This window comes from Macaca nemestrina, chromosome 2, assembly GCF_043159975.1.
Source record: "Macaca nemestrina isolate mMacNem1 chromosome 2, mMacNem.hap1, whole genome shotgun sequence".
In the NCBI taxonomy this organism is placed as follows: Eukaryota; Metazoa; Chordata; class Mammalia; order Primates; family Cercopithecidae; genus Macaca; species Macaca nemestrina.
Genome location: NC_092126.1, coordinates 8,007,886 through 8,024,541, shown reverse-complemented (window position 1 = coordinate 8,024,541; position 16,656 = coordinate 8,007,886). Strand labels below are relative to the sequence as shown.

The window sequence follows — 16,656 nt, the reverse complement described above, 5'->3', positions numbered from 1 at the left end:
ATCGTGACAAGTTGCAAAGTCTGCCAGCTTAACAACGCCTACCCCCAATCCCAGGCTGCAACGGGAACAAGGCTCAGGGGAACCAGGCCCGGTATCTACTGGGAAGTAGATTTTACTGAGATAAAGCCAGGAAAATACGGGTATCGGTACTTACTTGTCTTTGTAGACACTTTTTCAGGGTGGACTGAAGCATTCCCCACCAAGAAAGAGACTGCTCAGGTTGTAGCAAAGAAAATCCTGGAAGATATCCTCCCCAGGTATGGCTTCCCCGTCCAGATAGGGTCAGATAATGGGCCGGCCTTCGTCGCTAAGGTAAGTCAGGATTTGGCTTCCATCCTTGGGGCAAATTGGAAACTACACTGCGCTTACAGGCCCCAGAGTTCAGGACAGGTAGAGAGAATGAATCGGACCTTAAAAGAGACCTTAACTAAATTGACTATGGAGACTGGCGCTAATTGGGTAGTCCTTCTCCCCTACGCTCTGTTCCGGGCCCGTAACACCCCTTACAGACTAGGCCTTACTCCTTATGAAATTATGTATGGCAGACCCCCACCCTTAGTTCCCGGCCTAAAAGATGATCTGCTCAAGTCCGAAACAGAAAATGTCTCTGAACTCTTGTTTTCCCTACAAGCCTTGCAGAAAATTCATCAAGAAATCTGGCCCAAGCTGAAGGAACTATATGAGACCGGTCCCCCGCCGACACCCCATCCATACCAGCCGGGAGACTGGGTCCTGGTCAAGCGACACCGACAAGAGACCCTAGAACCCAGGTGGAAAGGACCACTCCAGGTACTCCTAACCACACCCACCGCCCTGAAGGTAGAAGGCATCGCATCGTGGATCCACTACACCCACGTCAAGCCAGTGGACCCAACCTCTGATCTTCTGGGACCAATCACGGCGGCGGCTGAAGCACCGGACACGTGGACTGTGGACAGAGCTAAGAACAACCCCTTAAAACTCACCCTGCGCCGACAACATAGCTCACTGCAAACATGCAGTTAGATAGTCTAACCCTAATGTTAGTCGCCCTAGTGGCCGCTGGAGAAATCACAAAACCAGCTCATAATCCCTTTGTCTGGAGATTCTGGCTTTATGAAAACCGAACCCACCCTGGGCAACCTCATAAGCCCGGAAAATTATTGGCCAGTGCTGATTGCCCTTCCTCAGGGTGCAACAGCCCAATTCTACTAAATTTTACCGGTTTTCAAATAGCCAAACCTATGACACCAATAATATGCTTTGAGTTTGATCAGACTAAATACAATTGTAAACACTATTGGTGGCACCAAAATGCTGGCTGTCCTTATAACTATTGTAACATCCACAGGCCCCGTTATTGGGGAGAGAGAAAACAGTTAGACCCTAAATGGCCCTTCTATCGTAGACGGGATAAAGACTTTCCATATACATGGATAGTTAGAGACCCCTGGAACTCCCGCTGGACCACACCTCAACATGGGGCTGTATACTACTCCCCCTCCTCCACATGGCCTAGCAGTCACCTCTATCTGTGGCGAGGCCTAGTGCAAGTACTGCCCCTGGTCCACGGGAATATCCAACGACAGGAAAACAGACTAACACAAGACTTACGTCCTTTCTCCTGGTTAAAGTTATTACAAGAAGGACTAGAACTTGCTAACCTTACAGGACTTCATAGCCTGTCTGGCTGCTTCCTGTGCGCCACTCTAGGGCGTCCACCGCTAACAGCTGTCCCTCTGCCATGGGGACCCTCTACCTTTGCCCAAGCTAACAACCTCCGAAACCACTCGTATGCTCCTATCCTGAACGTGCCCCTATACCTAAACCCCAGTCAGGAGAAGTTTCCCTACTGTTTCTCAGGAACCAATTCCAGCCTCTGCAGCATCACTGCAACGCCCCCTAATATTACCTTAAGAGCTCCATCAGGCATATTCTTCTGGTGTAATGGAACCTTATCTAAGAACCTACCTAGTCCTTCTGTTAATAACCTACTATGTCTCCCTGTCACATTAGTTCCCCGGTTGACTCTACTAACTGCTGGCGAGTTCTTAGGGTATACCGGTAACTGGACTAGTGCTATTATTCACCCAGACCCTAGACCAAGACCTGCACGAGCCATATTTCTCCCCCTCATTGCAGGAATCTCCCTCACCGCATCCTTCATTGCGGCCGGACTGGCGGGGGGAGCCCTAGGTCACACCCTCATAGAAAGTAACAGGTTATACCAACAATTTGCCGTTGCTATGGAAGAGTCGGCTGAGTCCCTTGCCTCCCTTCAGCGGCAGCTCACGTCCCTAGCTCAGGTAACCTTGCAAAACCGGAGGGCCCTAGACCTCCTCACTGCAGAAAAAGGTGGTACATGTATATTTCTAAAAGAAGACTGTTGTTTCTACATAAATGAATCAGGACTTGTAGAGGACCGGGTCCAACAGTTACGCAAGTTAAGCACTGAAGTAAAAACACGGCAGTTTGCTTCAGCTGCAGACCAATGGTGGAATTCCTCTATGTTTTCTCTGTTAGCCCCCTTCCTTGGACCCCTGCTAAGTCTACTATTTCTGCTTACCGTAGGACCTTGTGCTGTTAACAGAATTTTACAATTTATTAGGGAGAGATTTGACACCATACAACTCATGGTCCTCAGAGCCCAATACCAACCTGTAAACGCTGAAACAGAATCAGACTTATGAGACCCAAGATTGGCTCTGAAGATACCTGAAAAGAAGGGGGGAATGAAAGGAGCTGGGCACATTCCTCAGCCCCGGGCTCAAAACTCCCTGAGCCTAGCACAAACACATCCCATCCTCCCATCCCACCACCATATATCTCTCAAACTCCCTGAGCTCAGTACAAACACCACCTGGAAAGTCTCCGATAAGGAGACAGCCGTACAAGGTTACTGAAAGCGCAGGAATTTCTTTGTTCCCCTACAACTTTCGGGCTATAAAAAGCAAACGCTCGCATTGTTCGGGGCCCTCTTGTATACTGTGTAAAGGAGGGACCAAGTTCGAACTTGTAGTAAAGATCCTTGCCGCTTGGCTTTGACTCTGGACTCTGGTGGTCTTCTTTGGGGAACAAACAGTCTGGGCATAACATCTCAAAATCACAGAGACAATTGCTGGCAGAAATAGGGCTTGATTTTATGATCTTCAATGCATAGGCCAAAGTACTTTGTAGTAGAGTGAGCTGCTTCAACTACTAACTCTTAATGAAGATGTAAGGAGAGCCTAGAAGACTCAAATTCAGGCACCTGTGCAAGTCACTGCCAGAGTTCAAATTGATTTTCAGTCTTGTATAAATTCCAAAACATGTAGGTGTTGAGTTCCTGGACACTTCCCTCAGAAACTTTTGACAGATAAAAAAGTACTTTGAGCATTTTTACTATAAATTTTATACTTTTATTTTAAAATTAGAAGCATTACCTTTGTAAAATAATTAATTTGGATGACTGTATAATCATTTCAAATTTTGACTTTGCCTGGAAATTCAAAGGATAGCAAGTTCATGTGATTTATGCATTTCTTTTTCTTCTTTCTTTCTCTTTTTTCTTTTCTTTTCTCTTCTCTTTTCTTTCCTTCCTTCCTTCCTTCCTTCCTTCCTTCCTTCCTTCCTTCCTTCCTTCCTTCCTTCCTTTTCTCTCTCTCCCTTCCTTTCCCTTCCCTTCCTTCTTTTCTCTCTTTCTTCTTCTTTTTTTGATGGAGTCTCACTCTGTCACCCAGGCTACAGTGCAGTGGCATGATCTCAGTTCACTGCAACCTCTGCCTCATGGGTTCAAGAGATTCTCCTGCCTCAGCCTCTCAAGTAGTGCACGCCACCATGCCCTGCTCATTTTTGTATTTTTCGTAGAGACAGGGTTTGCTGTGTTGGTCACGCTGGTCTCAAACTCTTGACCTCAGGTGATCCACCCGCTTTGGACTCTTAAAGTGCTAGGATTATAGGCAAAGGACTGTGCCCAGGACTTTCTTTTAAAGAAAATTTCTGGATACAGACTGATATTCAAACTGACAGCACTGGTTTTGTCTTTTTAATTAAATCTTCCTTGGGAAATAGACTATCTAACTGACACTGTTAATTTTTATAAATGTCATTAACTATCAGAAGATTTTTGAAAAATGAAACAGCTCCACAGATAAGTCTGCAAGTTGAAAATGTCTGAACTCTTAGATTACCCAGTCAAGCTCTAGTTCTTATCTTGATCTGCATGTTACTGATTGTCAAATTAGAAGAATTAAGTTAATTATATTGTCTACCTTCTAGCATATACTCATAAAAGTATGTATAAGTATTTAGTTTCTAACTTACCAATACATTCATATATTAATGTTCTAAATGTTAGTTTCTGAGTAGTATATTTCTAACTTACTTTGTAATTTTCCAAAGGAAAAAAATTCTATAAATGGTTTCAAAGTACCCAAATTATTAAAGACATATTTTATATATCAGATACCTCAATTATAATACATAGAGCATGATAGAAACTTACCATCATGCTTAGCAGTGTGTGAATGTTTACAACATGCACATAATTCCAGGAAAGCAAAGATAAGCCTGACTCATTCTTAATTGAACCAGGGATTACTTCATCCCAATGGGCAATGCCTTTCTGTTAAAGTAGAATGAATTCTCTTTCAGATCTATAACAATAGCAAATCTTGTCACTTTGAAGGCTGTAGAGGGCAAATAGATGGATATCTTTGTTAGGCACACTACGCTTCAGACCAATTAGTTGTAGTCATTTAATAATTATTCAAAGACCTGTTCATCCCAAAGTAGAGATGGAGGTCTAGCTATGTGGCCCAGGATGCCAAGCATCTTCGAGAGTGGGAATAAGGAAATCTCCAAAAGTCTCCAGAATTGTTATGCATGCCAAAGTTTGAGAAGCACATTCCTAAACCATTACCAGGAACTAACTTATAGATTGTGGGAAGATGCTGACTCATGTTTCATTTAATAAAAATGTGGTTATTTAGCCAGTGCCAAAACACCAAGGCTGGGAATTCCATTAGTTGGTAGAATCTTAAGACATAGCCAAGATAAAGCCTGAGTATTGGCAAAGGTGGGACAAAAGCCAAGAATTTTTTAAAGTCGCTTTGCTTATGATGGCTCCAGCTGTAGGGTTCTGCTCCACTCCCAATGAAAAGTAGCAAAAATCAACACTTGCTAAGTTCACACAACATAATGAAACTCCCCTGTAGTGTAGTATTGATGTGTGTTAGGCAAGAGCCAGGGAGGTGTTGATATGCTAAGCCTCACAGAAAGGACAATTTTATTTTATAGGAACCTTTATAATATCAATCTTTTATTCACTAATTAGATCATTTATTATTTCCACTAATATTTATTGAGAGCCAGTGATGTGTAATCTGTGTGCAAACTATTGTGGAGTTACAAAAATAAGTAAAAGGCACAGTCTTCATAGTTAAATCGTTGACAGTATAATGGAGGTAACACACAATGAATATGCAATTTTAAAACAATGCCATTTGTGTTAACTAGGAGTAAATAGCAGCTGTCAAACCACCCGGCACATGAACACTAACCCAGTTTAGAAGGCTCAGAGAGGCTTCCTGGAAAAATTAGTAGGTTAGTTGAGGCCAGTAGCATCAGTAGGAATTATTTAGGCGATGGGTGCAAGGAGAAGGAATGAAGTGGGGAATGGGGCAAAAGGATGTTGCAAGTAAAAGATATTACATTAATATAAGCCAGAAAACAGGGTGGGAACCGCGGCAAGGTGCCTTCATGGGACTGTAGGTTGTTCATGCTGGACAAAACAGAGAGTACAAAATGGAGTGAGGAGAAATGAGGGTGGTGAGATACAGGACCAAATTGTGAAAGTCTCCCAAACCACAATAAAGTCTTCTAAACCGTATTTGTGCCGGAGAAGGAGTGAAGGAGATTAGAGTGGGTGGGTGGCAATCAGCCAGAAAGAACTGAAAGGTTTTAAAGCAGTGAAATAGCTACAGTCTATTTCTGCTGTAGAAGTAGTGTGGCTACAATGTGTGTAACATTGGAATGGGAGAAGACTGGAGGCAAGGAGGCCACATAGAAGAATGGTGACTTGAATTAAGTTGCAATGGAGAAGGAAGAGAGGTGGACTCAAGAGGGTAAGTACTAAGAAGCAACAGCTTGATGGTATACTGGATGTGGAATATAAGGTGGTGCCTAGGTTCAGCCTTGGGGAAAACAGTGGGTATGGGTTCACTGACGTAGGGAATTCAAGAGTTGTAGTGCAGTGGGGATCCAGGGTTGAAGCGGACAGAAGTTTCGAGACAGTGATGACTAAGTGACCTGCTTTAATTCCAAAGTGAGAGCATATTTGAAAGCTGTAAGCCTGTTGCTCTTCAAAAGCACACTGTGGGCCTGGTGCGTTGGCTCATGCCTATAATCTTAGCACTTTGGGAGGCCGAGGCAGGCAGAGCACTTGAGGTCAGGAGTTCGAAACCAGCCTGGCCAACATGGTGAAACCCCGTCTCTACTGAAAATACAAAAAAATTAGCTGGACGTGGTGGCAGGTGCCTGTAATCCCAGCTACTCGGGAGGCTGAGGCAAGAGAATTGCTTGAACCTGGAAGGCGGAGGTTGCAGTGAGCCGAGATTGCGCCAGCGCACTACAGCCTGGGCAACAAAGAGAGACTCTGTCCCAAAAGACAACAACAACAACAACAAAACAAAAACACACACACGCACTGTGAAACTACCAGTTCTCCTCTGCATTTCCATGCTATTTCTGAATGAATATGCTTCATTGCACAGAGCAAGGGCGTGCTGGGCACGCTGGATCAAAGGTGAGGCTTAGCAATAACATCGCTTTTTGTCCCACTATCCCGTTCAGTGAGCCAAGGAAAAGACTGAAGACCAAAGACTCTGCTCTTGTGTTGCTCTATAACCTGCATTTTAATTTTTTAGTTTGTGAAGTGGGAGAAATATTAACTTATTTTTCACAGCTGACCTAAAAACTTTTTAATTAAATATAAAACATCCTAAAAATTGAATTTGATTATAAATGCCTAACAGCAAACTTGCACAACTTAATTTTTTTAAAAAATCCTAATCTGCAAAACTTAATCATTGTGGAACTGTTTTGAAGCCACAAGCCCTGAATTTTACTGACTTTTGTTTGTTTGTTTATATTTTTTGATATAGGGTCTTGCCCTGTCACCCAGGCTGGAGTGCAGTGGTGCAGTCACAGCTCACTACAGCCCTGAGTTCCTAGGCTCAAGCATTCCTCCTACCTCAGCTTCCCGAGTAGCTGGGTCTATAGGCACATGACATGCCATCTAGCTAATTAAAAAAAAAAAATTGTAGAGGTGGAGTCTCACTGTGTTGCCCAGGTTTGTCTCAAACTCCTGGGCTCAAGCAATCCTCCTATCTCAGCTTCTCAGAGTGCTGGGATTACAGCCGCGAGCCACTGTACCCAGCAAAATTTACACAATTTTGTAAACTGTGTGTTTGCCATGCCATCTCAAGCTCAGGGAGAATATAATATTCCATCTACATATTTAAAAACAGGTAATATGTTAACCTAAGAAAACCTTGCTTTGGGATTAGAAATGCAGAATACTTTTCATACATTGCTGCTGCATATCTAAGCTTTTGGCCACTGGTTCTACATACTCCTCTGTTTAATGATCTATTTTCCTACTTTGATTTGAAGATGATGTTTTGAAGGGAAAAAAAAAATCCCATGATTTGTTTCAGAGAATTGAGACTTGAATATTGGCTTTATTATTGCCTAGATGGGTGACTATTGGGTGGGTTTCTTTGTTGTTTATACCTCAACTATTTCATCTGGGCCTGTAAAAGTATTCCCTTCAGACACTCTTGATTCATAATCACTTTCTCAAGATCATCACTGGCATTCAACTTGGTCCTGTGCTACATTAGTGCAATCTCCTCAAGCCCGCATTTTTGTCCTGGTAACATCTCTGTTTTTCTTGACTGCTTTTTCCTCTATCTGCTCATGCACACACAAGCTGTTTGGTTGGATAATTGAAACTAAAAATTATAAATTCTGGAAAATCCTAAGATACTTCTAAATGGAACCTATTTTTTTTTCCTCTTTCTGTACCCTACATCTGCTAAATAGCTTTCTGGAGCCCAACTTCAAAGTAAGCATCTTGGAAATAGCAGAAATATTTAAATTGCCTCTGAATTAGTTGTGAAAACAATAAGACATAAGATATAGGTATTTATAAAGGCTTCATTGATACTGCCAGTTCCTATAGAGTTCCCCAAATATATTGGCTCTTGCTCCAGTATAAAGAAATGAATAGTAGTAATTTACAATGAGATGAATTGACTATTACATTTATTAAATTCAGCAGGAATTTCTCCCTCTGGATTTAAGACCCACTTACCACGCAGCTCAAACTCTGTCATTAGTTCCATCTTCTATTAAACCCCAAGGCCCTGTGAGATAATATGGATTATGTGCTTCATTTGAATATGCCTTTGCATTCTCATTTCATGTCTATTCTCATGTTGATCCTTTGACTTGGCAGAATAATAGCCTGATTATTAACAAGAGTCTACATTTGCACAGGCATCTCCATGGCCTTTACAATAGCTGATTCCCATTTTGCAAAAGAAAAAATGAAAACTCAGGACAGAAATGCCACATTGCTAGAAAGTTACAGATCTGAGATTAGAAACTAGGTTTCACAGCTTCACCATGGTCATATTGCCTCTCCTGGTATGACTGAAACACAAGGAAAGGTACTTTTAATAAATGCAGCCACATATTATGTTGTTTAATAAATTATATAGGAACAAATATACACATATTCTGACCCAATATGTCAACAGTGCTGAGGTTGAGATTTATTGGTCTACACTGAGGGTACAGCAAACTTTTGAACTGGCATTCTAAGCACTGGTCTTTGAAATTACTAGCAGTACTATATAATTTGCTGATGGAAGAAAGGACTGACTCCTCCACAAAGTGCTTTAATTGCTTCAAATTTTAGTAGAATTGTGACAAATTTGCTCGTGAGATTTGAGGTTGAATTTTTTAGAATGAATTATATAGATTCTCAACTTTACTCTAGAACAGCAGTCTCAAAGACATCCAGGCACCCTTAGAGGATCCTGAAACACTTTTAGGCAGTATTAAAAACTAAAACATTTTTGTAATAATATTAGAATGCTGTTTCACTTTTATTTTCTTATGAGATTAGAACAAAGTTTTCCAGAGTCGACATGATTTGCAATATTGCAGCAAATTAAATTCAGAAGCCTATATGAGCATCCAGCTGCTTTCTATTAAGCCAGACATAAAAGAGATTTGCAAAGATGTATAACAACGTCACTCTTCTCACAATTTTTTATTTTATAAAAATATAATTATATTACTAAAAAAATACATAAAACTAGCCGGGCGAGGTGGCGGGTGCCTGTAGTCCCAGCTACTCGAGAAGCTGAGGCAGGAGAATGGCGTAAACCCGGGAGGCGGAGCTTGCAGTGAGCTGAGATCCGGCCACTGCACTCCAGCCTGGGCGACAGAGGGATACTGCGTCTCAAAAAAAAAAAAAAAAAATATATATATATATATATATATATATATACACACACACACACACACACACACATATATATATATATATATATACAATTATTTTTTGGCCAGGCACAGTGGCTCATGCCTGTAATCGCAGCATTCTGGGAGGCCAAGGCAGGTGGATCACATGAGGTCAGAAGTTAAAAATCAGCTTGACCAACATGGTGAAACCCTGTCTCTACTAAAAATACAAAAAATTAGCCGGTCACAGTGTGCGCCTGTAATTCTAGTCATTCAGGAGGCTGAGGCAGGAGAATCGCTTGAATCCGGGAGGCAGAGGTTGCAGTAAGCTGAGATCGCACCACTGCACTCCAGCCTGGGCAACAGAATGAGACTTGACCTCAAAAAAAAAAAAAGTTATTGTTTATAAAAATGTGATTTATGTTAACATATAATGGGTTTATTCAATAAATAAATAAAATAAATACATACATACATACTTTGGAAAGTCCCCAGTTTTCATTTCTAATATAGGAAATAGCAATAGATGTAACCCACAATAACAGAAGCACTTTGGAATCCTGAATATTTTCAAGAGTTTAAGGAGGTCAAGAGACCAAAATGTTTGAGAATAGTTATTACAGTGCAGTGCTTCTTAAACTTTAGTATGTGTATTAAATTTCTGCATATGTATAATACGTCAAACCACATGCTGATTCTCTAGGTGTGATGGTTCATTTTATGTCAACTTGACTAGCACACTGGGGTGCCCAGATATTTGATCAACCATTATTTTGGGTGTGTCCATGAGGGTGCTTTTACCATTTGAATAATTGAACTGAATAAAGCATGTTGCCCTCTAACATGAATGGGGCACATTCAATCAGTTGAAGACCTCAATAGAACAAAAAGGCTGAACCTTTCACGAGTAGAAGTGAATTTCCTCCTGCCTGACTGTCTTGAGCTGGCATATCAATTGATGTATTCCTTTGAACTAAAACTGAATGAAGCATCTTGGGTCTTGAGCCTGTAGGCTCTCACACTGAAACTATACCATTGGCTCTCTTGGGTCTCCAGCCTGCTGACAGCATGTTTTGGGACTTGTCAGACTACATAATTTTGTGAGCCAATTCTTCGGAGAACCCTGATTAATCCAGTACTTCTGGGGTGGTACCTGAGATTCTGCTTTCTATCTACCTCCCACATGATCTTGGTCCATGGACCACACTTCTAGGAGCAGAGGTCAGAGCATCAACGTAACCTGGGAGTTTATTACAAATACAGAACCTTAGACCCTGAGTTCAGACCCACTGAATCAGAATCTTCATTTTAACAAGATTCTTAGCTGGCCCATTTGTACACAAAAATTTAAGAAGCACTGTTCTAGAGTGGTGGTAATCAGTCCTGAGTATGGAGTAGAATCGCCTGAATAGCATTAAAAAACAAACAAATGCTGTCTAGACTCCACTCCAATTAAATCAGAATCTCAGAGAATAGAGCCTGGATGGGTTGTAAAAGCTGCACAGATGACATTAATGTGCAGTCATGAATGAAAACTGTAGGTCAAAAATAAAGACTGAAGGCCAACAATGACCGTCTTTGAGGCTCTTAATGAAAGAAAATTAATTATCTAGATGCTAGGATGTAAGTCAAAGATCTCAAATAAATATAGTATTTCTGGAAATTGAATCAACAGTTAACCAGGCAGCCAAACCCTTGAGTGAAACACCAAAGGAAATATAGCACTGCTGTGTATAAGAAAAAGACTGTACAATTTATTTTTTATATTTATTTATTTATTTATTTTTTGAGACAGCATTTCGCTCTTGTTGCCCAGGCTAGAGTGCAATGGCGCAATATCAGCTCACTGCAACCTCCGCCTCCTGGGTCCAAGCGATTCTCCTGCCTCAGCCTCCTGAGTAGCTGGAATTATAGGCACATGACACCACACCCAGCTAATTTTTTTGTATTTTTAGTAGAGACGGGGTTTCTCCATGTTGGTCAGGCTGGTCTCGAACTCCCGACCTCAGCTGATCCACCCGCCTTGGCCTCGGAAAGTGCTGAGATTACAGGCGTGAGTCGCTGCACTTGGCCGTACAATTTATGTGTCTGATATCGTCTTCCTGGCATGAGGACTTAGCTTTGAGTGTTAACTGAAAATTCTAAGTCTAGGGTTCTTAAGTTGTTCTGTGCTGTACTATACAAGCAAACCTACAGAGATGGAAGTGTTCTTAGAGATTATCTAGTCCAAGCACTTCATTTATAGGTAGAGAAACTGGTGCTCAGAGAGGGCGATTCACTCACAATAGCAGGCAGCATAATGTAGTAGCAGCAACAGATCTGAGTTAACTAACTCACAGCCCTTGTATTTCCCCTGGAGTCAACCCTTTGTTCCAACAACAAGTTACACACTTTCATCAGTACTGCCTGCAGCCTTTAAGTACAGTGATCACAATGCCTCCTTGAAATTCTGCTCATTGTTCATTGACTATTATATATACTACGCATTTATTTATTTATAATTGTTTTCCTAGTCATTCATTCAACAACTGTTTATGGAGCCTCCGCCACACGGCACCAGGAAACTAGTACACATGATTGAAAGTACTTATTTCATCACATTACCATTATTTGTAGAATTGTTTAATAGATTTCAGGTCTTCTGATTTCCACTGCAGTGTTCATTTAACTGCACGTCCTGCTGTCCTGCTTGGCACAGGAAGATGGCTGAAAAAATTGAACTGTTCACCCAACTGGGCAAGTAGGACGAGGACCTAGATTTCGGGACCCATTACATTGTCCTCTCTACAAACGAACTATGACTTTAAGAGCAAACATTGATGCTGGAAATAATTAGTAACTGAAAGCTCCTCCCAGCTTTTCCTCTTTTCTCTGAAAATAGAAGTATTTAAAAAGAGAGAGAGGGAATATGAGAGGAAAAGGAAAGAAAAGAAAAGGCACACTGTTTGCTGTACTGTATGTTGGAAAGCTTTGGAAAAATTTATAATGTGCTCTGTACTCAGAGACAAAATTTTCCAAGAGGACATTTATACAATTTCTTCCAAGAGTCTGCATCCTGTTATACTCTGGAAGAAGTGACCTCATGGTGTTTGTATTTGTCTCTCTCACAAAACCTCTTTTATAGTATTAATGCATGTGCAGATCTTAGGATATGTAATCCATGAGGCCCTGACTTGGGTAGGTCATTCTGAGAACATGCTGCTACTTTCATAATGGCATCATCTTGTTTTATAGTGGCAGAGGGGATGGGCGGAGGAGAGCTGGCTAGGAGAAAGTTCTATGCCAAGTCATTTGGAAAATATAAGCTACAAGCAATTGAGGGAACCTAATAAAACTTGAAGGATATTAAAACGCGATACATGTTACTAGTCTCAGAAGAATTAACAGTAATCACTATAACCCCTTACAGCATATTAGAATTACAGTAGCTCCCTCTTACCTGGGGTTTTGCTTTCCATGCTTTCAGTTACCCACAGTCCAGAAATAATAATAAAAAAAAATTCTAGAAATAAACAATGCATAAGTTTAAAATTGCAAGCTGTTCTGAGTAGCATGACAAAAATCTCACAGCATCCCACCCAGGGCGTGAGTCATCCTTTTGTCAAGGGTATCCGTGCTGTGTATGCTAGGCACTCACTAGTCACTTCACCCTTTTGGTTATCAGATTGCTATAGTGTCAAGTGCTTGTATTCAAATGACCCCAATTTTACTTAATAATGGTTCCAAAGCACAAGAGTAGTGATGCTGGCATATTGTCATAATTGTTCCATTTTATTACTGTTGTGTTTACCTAGTTTATAAAGTAAATTTTATCGTAGGTTTGTATGTATAGGAAGAAAACAATATACAAAGGGCTTGGTGCTGAGGTTTCAGGCACCGAGTGGGGGTCTTGGAACATATTCACTGTGGATAAGGGGGGCTACTATCTACAGTGATTGTGTGCATCCTACCTCATTTGTACATCAAGTTTCCAGTTTATAGAGTGGTCATCCCTAGAGGATCTTGATTGTTTCTTCCAACATCCATGTGAGCTATTCAGGACCAGCATTATCCCAAATTTATAAGTGAGAAAATGGAGGCTCTGAAAGAAATACAAATAGTAATTAAATTTTACATAGTATAGGGCATTAAAAGCTCTTATATATATGAATTCCTTTGATTTCTACTGAAAATCCCTGTAGTAAACAAAATGATTATAAATCCAATTTTGCATATAAGCAAGTCAGTAGACAGAGATAAAATGACAATGCAGATTTCACAGCAAACAAGTGGCAGAGAAAGAAGTTAGATCCAGATTATCTGACTCCTCAAACAGTGCTCTTTTCATTACATAAAACCGCCTGTTTATAGAGTGCAGGCTTTGGAGTCAGCCAGATTTTGATATAAAACTTGGTTCTTACACAGGTGGACTGTAGGTGAAGCCTGGGAAACCACTTAGCCTCACTACTACACCTTTCTAATTGGTAAAATAGGAAAAGTAATTCCTACCTCAAGGAGTGAGCTAATGTTTGTATAATACAATGTTTAGCATAGTGCTTGACATACTCGAAAGGGCACAATGACTGTTATTGTAATACATTTTATCTCTGTTCCCCATTAGTACACAAGCCCATTAGAAAATGACATTTGTTTTTTCTAGGTGAAGCTGTAGACTTCTATTGGAACAGTGCAGAAAGATCTGCATTAATCTCTGGAACAGACGCAAATATTTGAAGTGCCATCATTTTCATCTTCCTTCTTTCATGTCTCCTAGAACCCAGGCAATGCACGCCCTCTCCTTTCCAGCCTCCATAGCCAGCTGTAGCAGTCAGTGACTGGAATGAAGTGAAAGTACACTCAAAGGGAAAACAAACTGGGGCTCTGTCAAAACATATGGTTGAAATTCCAGAGCCCAGGACCCCACACGAAGAGGCTCCTCCCTGTCCTGCATCTGGGGCATCTCAGTTAGCCTCAGCTGTCTCTACTGCACCTCTACTCTAAGAAGTCAACCACTCAATTCTTAAAGCAGTTTTAAGACCAAAACCAGCACTTGTAGATAAGGAATAATTAAAGTTTGCAACTATCAGCCTAGGTCACTTAGTTGTTAAACACATGGCTAATTCTCCTAGGAGACAGAAATGACTAGGTAGATACTACTATTAGAGATAATACTTCTCGAGCCTTTCCCCATCTTCCATGTTGAGGCAGGGTGGTGTTTGTTACCTGGCTCCTGCTGGGCTTTGCAGCCTCAGGCTCTAACGTTACCTCATATACACCTTACAGCCCACTTATCCTAAAATACTTTGAGTCCTTGAAACGCACCTTGCTGTCATATTTTAGTACTTTTGCACAGTTGTTCTTTTTTTTTTTTTTTTTTTTTAAGACAAAGTCTCACTCTTGTCACCCAGGCTGGAGGGCAGTGGCGTGATCTTGGCTCTCTGCAACCTCCACCTCCTGAGCTCAAGCAATCCTTCTGCCTCAGCCTCCCTAGTAGCTCGGATTACAGGTGCCTGCCACCACGCCCAGCTAATATTTTATATTTTTAGTTGAGACAGGGTTTCGCCATTTTGGCCAGGCTGGTCTCAAACTCCTGACCTCAAGTGATCCTCCCGCCTCGGCCTCCCAAAGTGCTGGGATGACAGGTGTGAGCCACTGTGCCCAGCCCACTTTGTTCTTTTTACCAAGAATTCTCCTTTATTACTTGAACTATGTTTGCAAGGTGAGTTCCTGTTCTTCTTAAAGATGTAGGCCAGGCAACTCTTCTTTTCAGAAATGACTCCTGCTTGCTCCTATTCCTGAGGAGTTGTCTGAGGTAACATTGGTACACTGGTAATTTTGTCCTTTGTCGCACCTCCTCTTCTATGGCCTTTAAATGCTGTATTTATATTTGATATTCACACATCTATTTCTTCCACAAGTCTCTGATCTCACTAAGGGTAATTTTTTCTTTTAAAGTATAAACCCCCAGTGCCAGGCACGTCGTAAGGATTTAATGTTTCTTTAAGGCAGTAAAGAGTTTAGGAGTTTTTGAATTTTAAATATTTTTATGCCGGGCGCGGTGGCTCAAGCCTGTAATCCCATCACTTTGGGAGGCTGAGACAGGCGGATCACGAGGTCAGGAGATCAAGACCATCCTGGCTAACACGGTGAAACCCCGTCCCTACTAAAAATACAAAAAACTAGCCGGGTGAGGTGGCGGCGCCTGTAGTCCCAGCTACTCGGGAGGCTGAGGCAGGAGAATGGCCGGAACCCGGGGGGCGGAGCTTGCAGTGAGCTGAGATCCGGCCACTGCACTGCAGCCTGGGCGGCAGAGCGAGACTCTGTCTCAAAAAAAAAAAAAAAAAAAAAAAAGTAAAATAAAAAATAAATAAATAAATAAATAAATATTTTTATATGCTGGTCACCTTTGGCTGCCTTGGACCTCCAGTACTACTGTGATTTTTTGTCATCATTCATAGGTAAAGAAAATGCTAAATTTTAGTTAAATATTAGCATAAAGTAATACTTCTTTTTTTCCTGATCCAGGTTAGTGGAGTAGAATTCTTTCCTCATGTCTCTGAAAGTTTGGGATTTTAAAATCAAACTGATTGAGATTCAAGTATCAACATCCTTCTACACTGCATTAATATAAGCTTTCCGAAATTCTGTTTCAGATTGTTGTAATACCTACCTGTGTGAGTTGGCACGAGAACAGACAATATCTGTAATAATATCTAGCCGAAGGTCACTGCTAAATAAATATAACATATTGTTAGTTTATTCAGACTTTATGGACAATGCAAGATGCAATGCAACCCAACGCCCTGAATTTGAATCCCAGCATTGCTTCTTATTATGAGACCTAAGCCACTTTAAATCTCAGTTAACGCATCTGGAATACGAGGGTGATAATATTAATACCTACTCTTCAGCCTTTTTGTAACAAGTACACAGTCAGAAATGGGCTAGCATGACCTGGAAAACAGGAAATACTCAATAAACAATTAATTGAATGAATGAGTGACTTACATCTCTAAATAAAATCAATTCTACTTCGACTCTCGCAAATTTCGGTTCCAGTTGAAACTAAAAATTATCCAAAACATGACATGTATTTTATCTACTCATTCAAAATCAATGAAAGATAAATAATATATTGATTATTTTAAAACAAAAAGTTAGCATCTGAAGACAATGTTAATT

General features: G+C 41.0%; 1 long non-coding RNA gene across 1 annotated transcript; it reads right to left on the bottom strand.

Annotated features, from left to right (window-relative positions):
- Positions 1-13,202: 13,202 nt before the first annotated feature.
- LOC105470862 (uncharacterized) lies at positions 13,203-16,500 on the bottom strand. Its single transcript, XR_980820.2, has 3 exons — positions 16,379-16,500; positions 16,145-16,204; positions 13,203-13,576 (listed from the first exon to the last, which is right to left on the bottom strand). It is a non-coding gene; the product is annotated as an uncharacterized lncRNA (long non-coding RNA).
- Between the last annotated feature and the right edge of the window lie 156 nt (positions 16,501-16,656).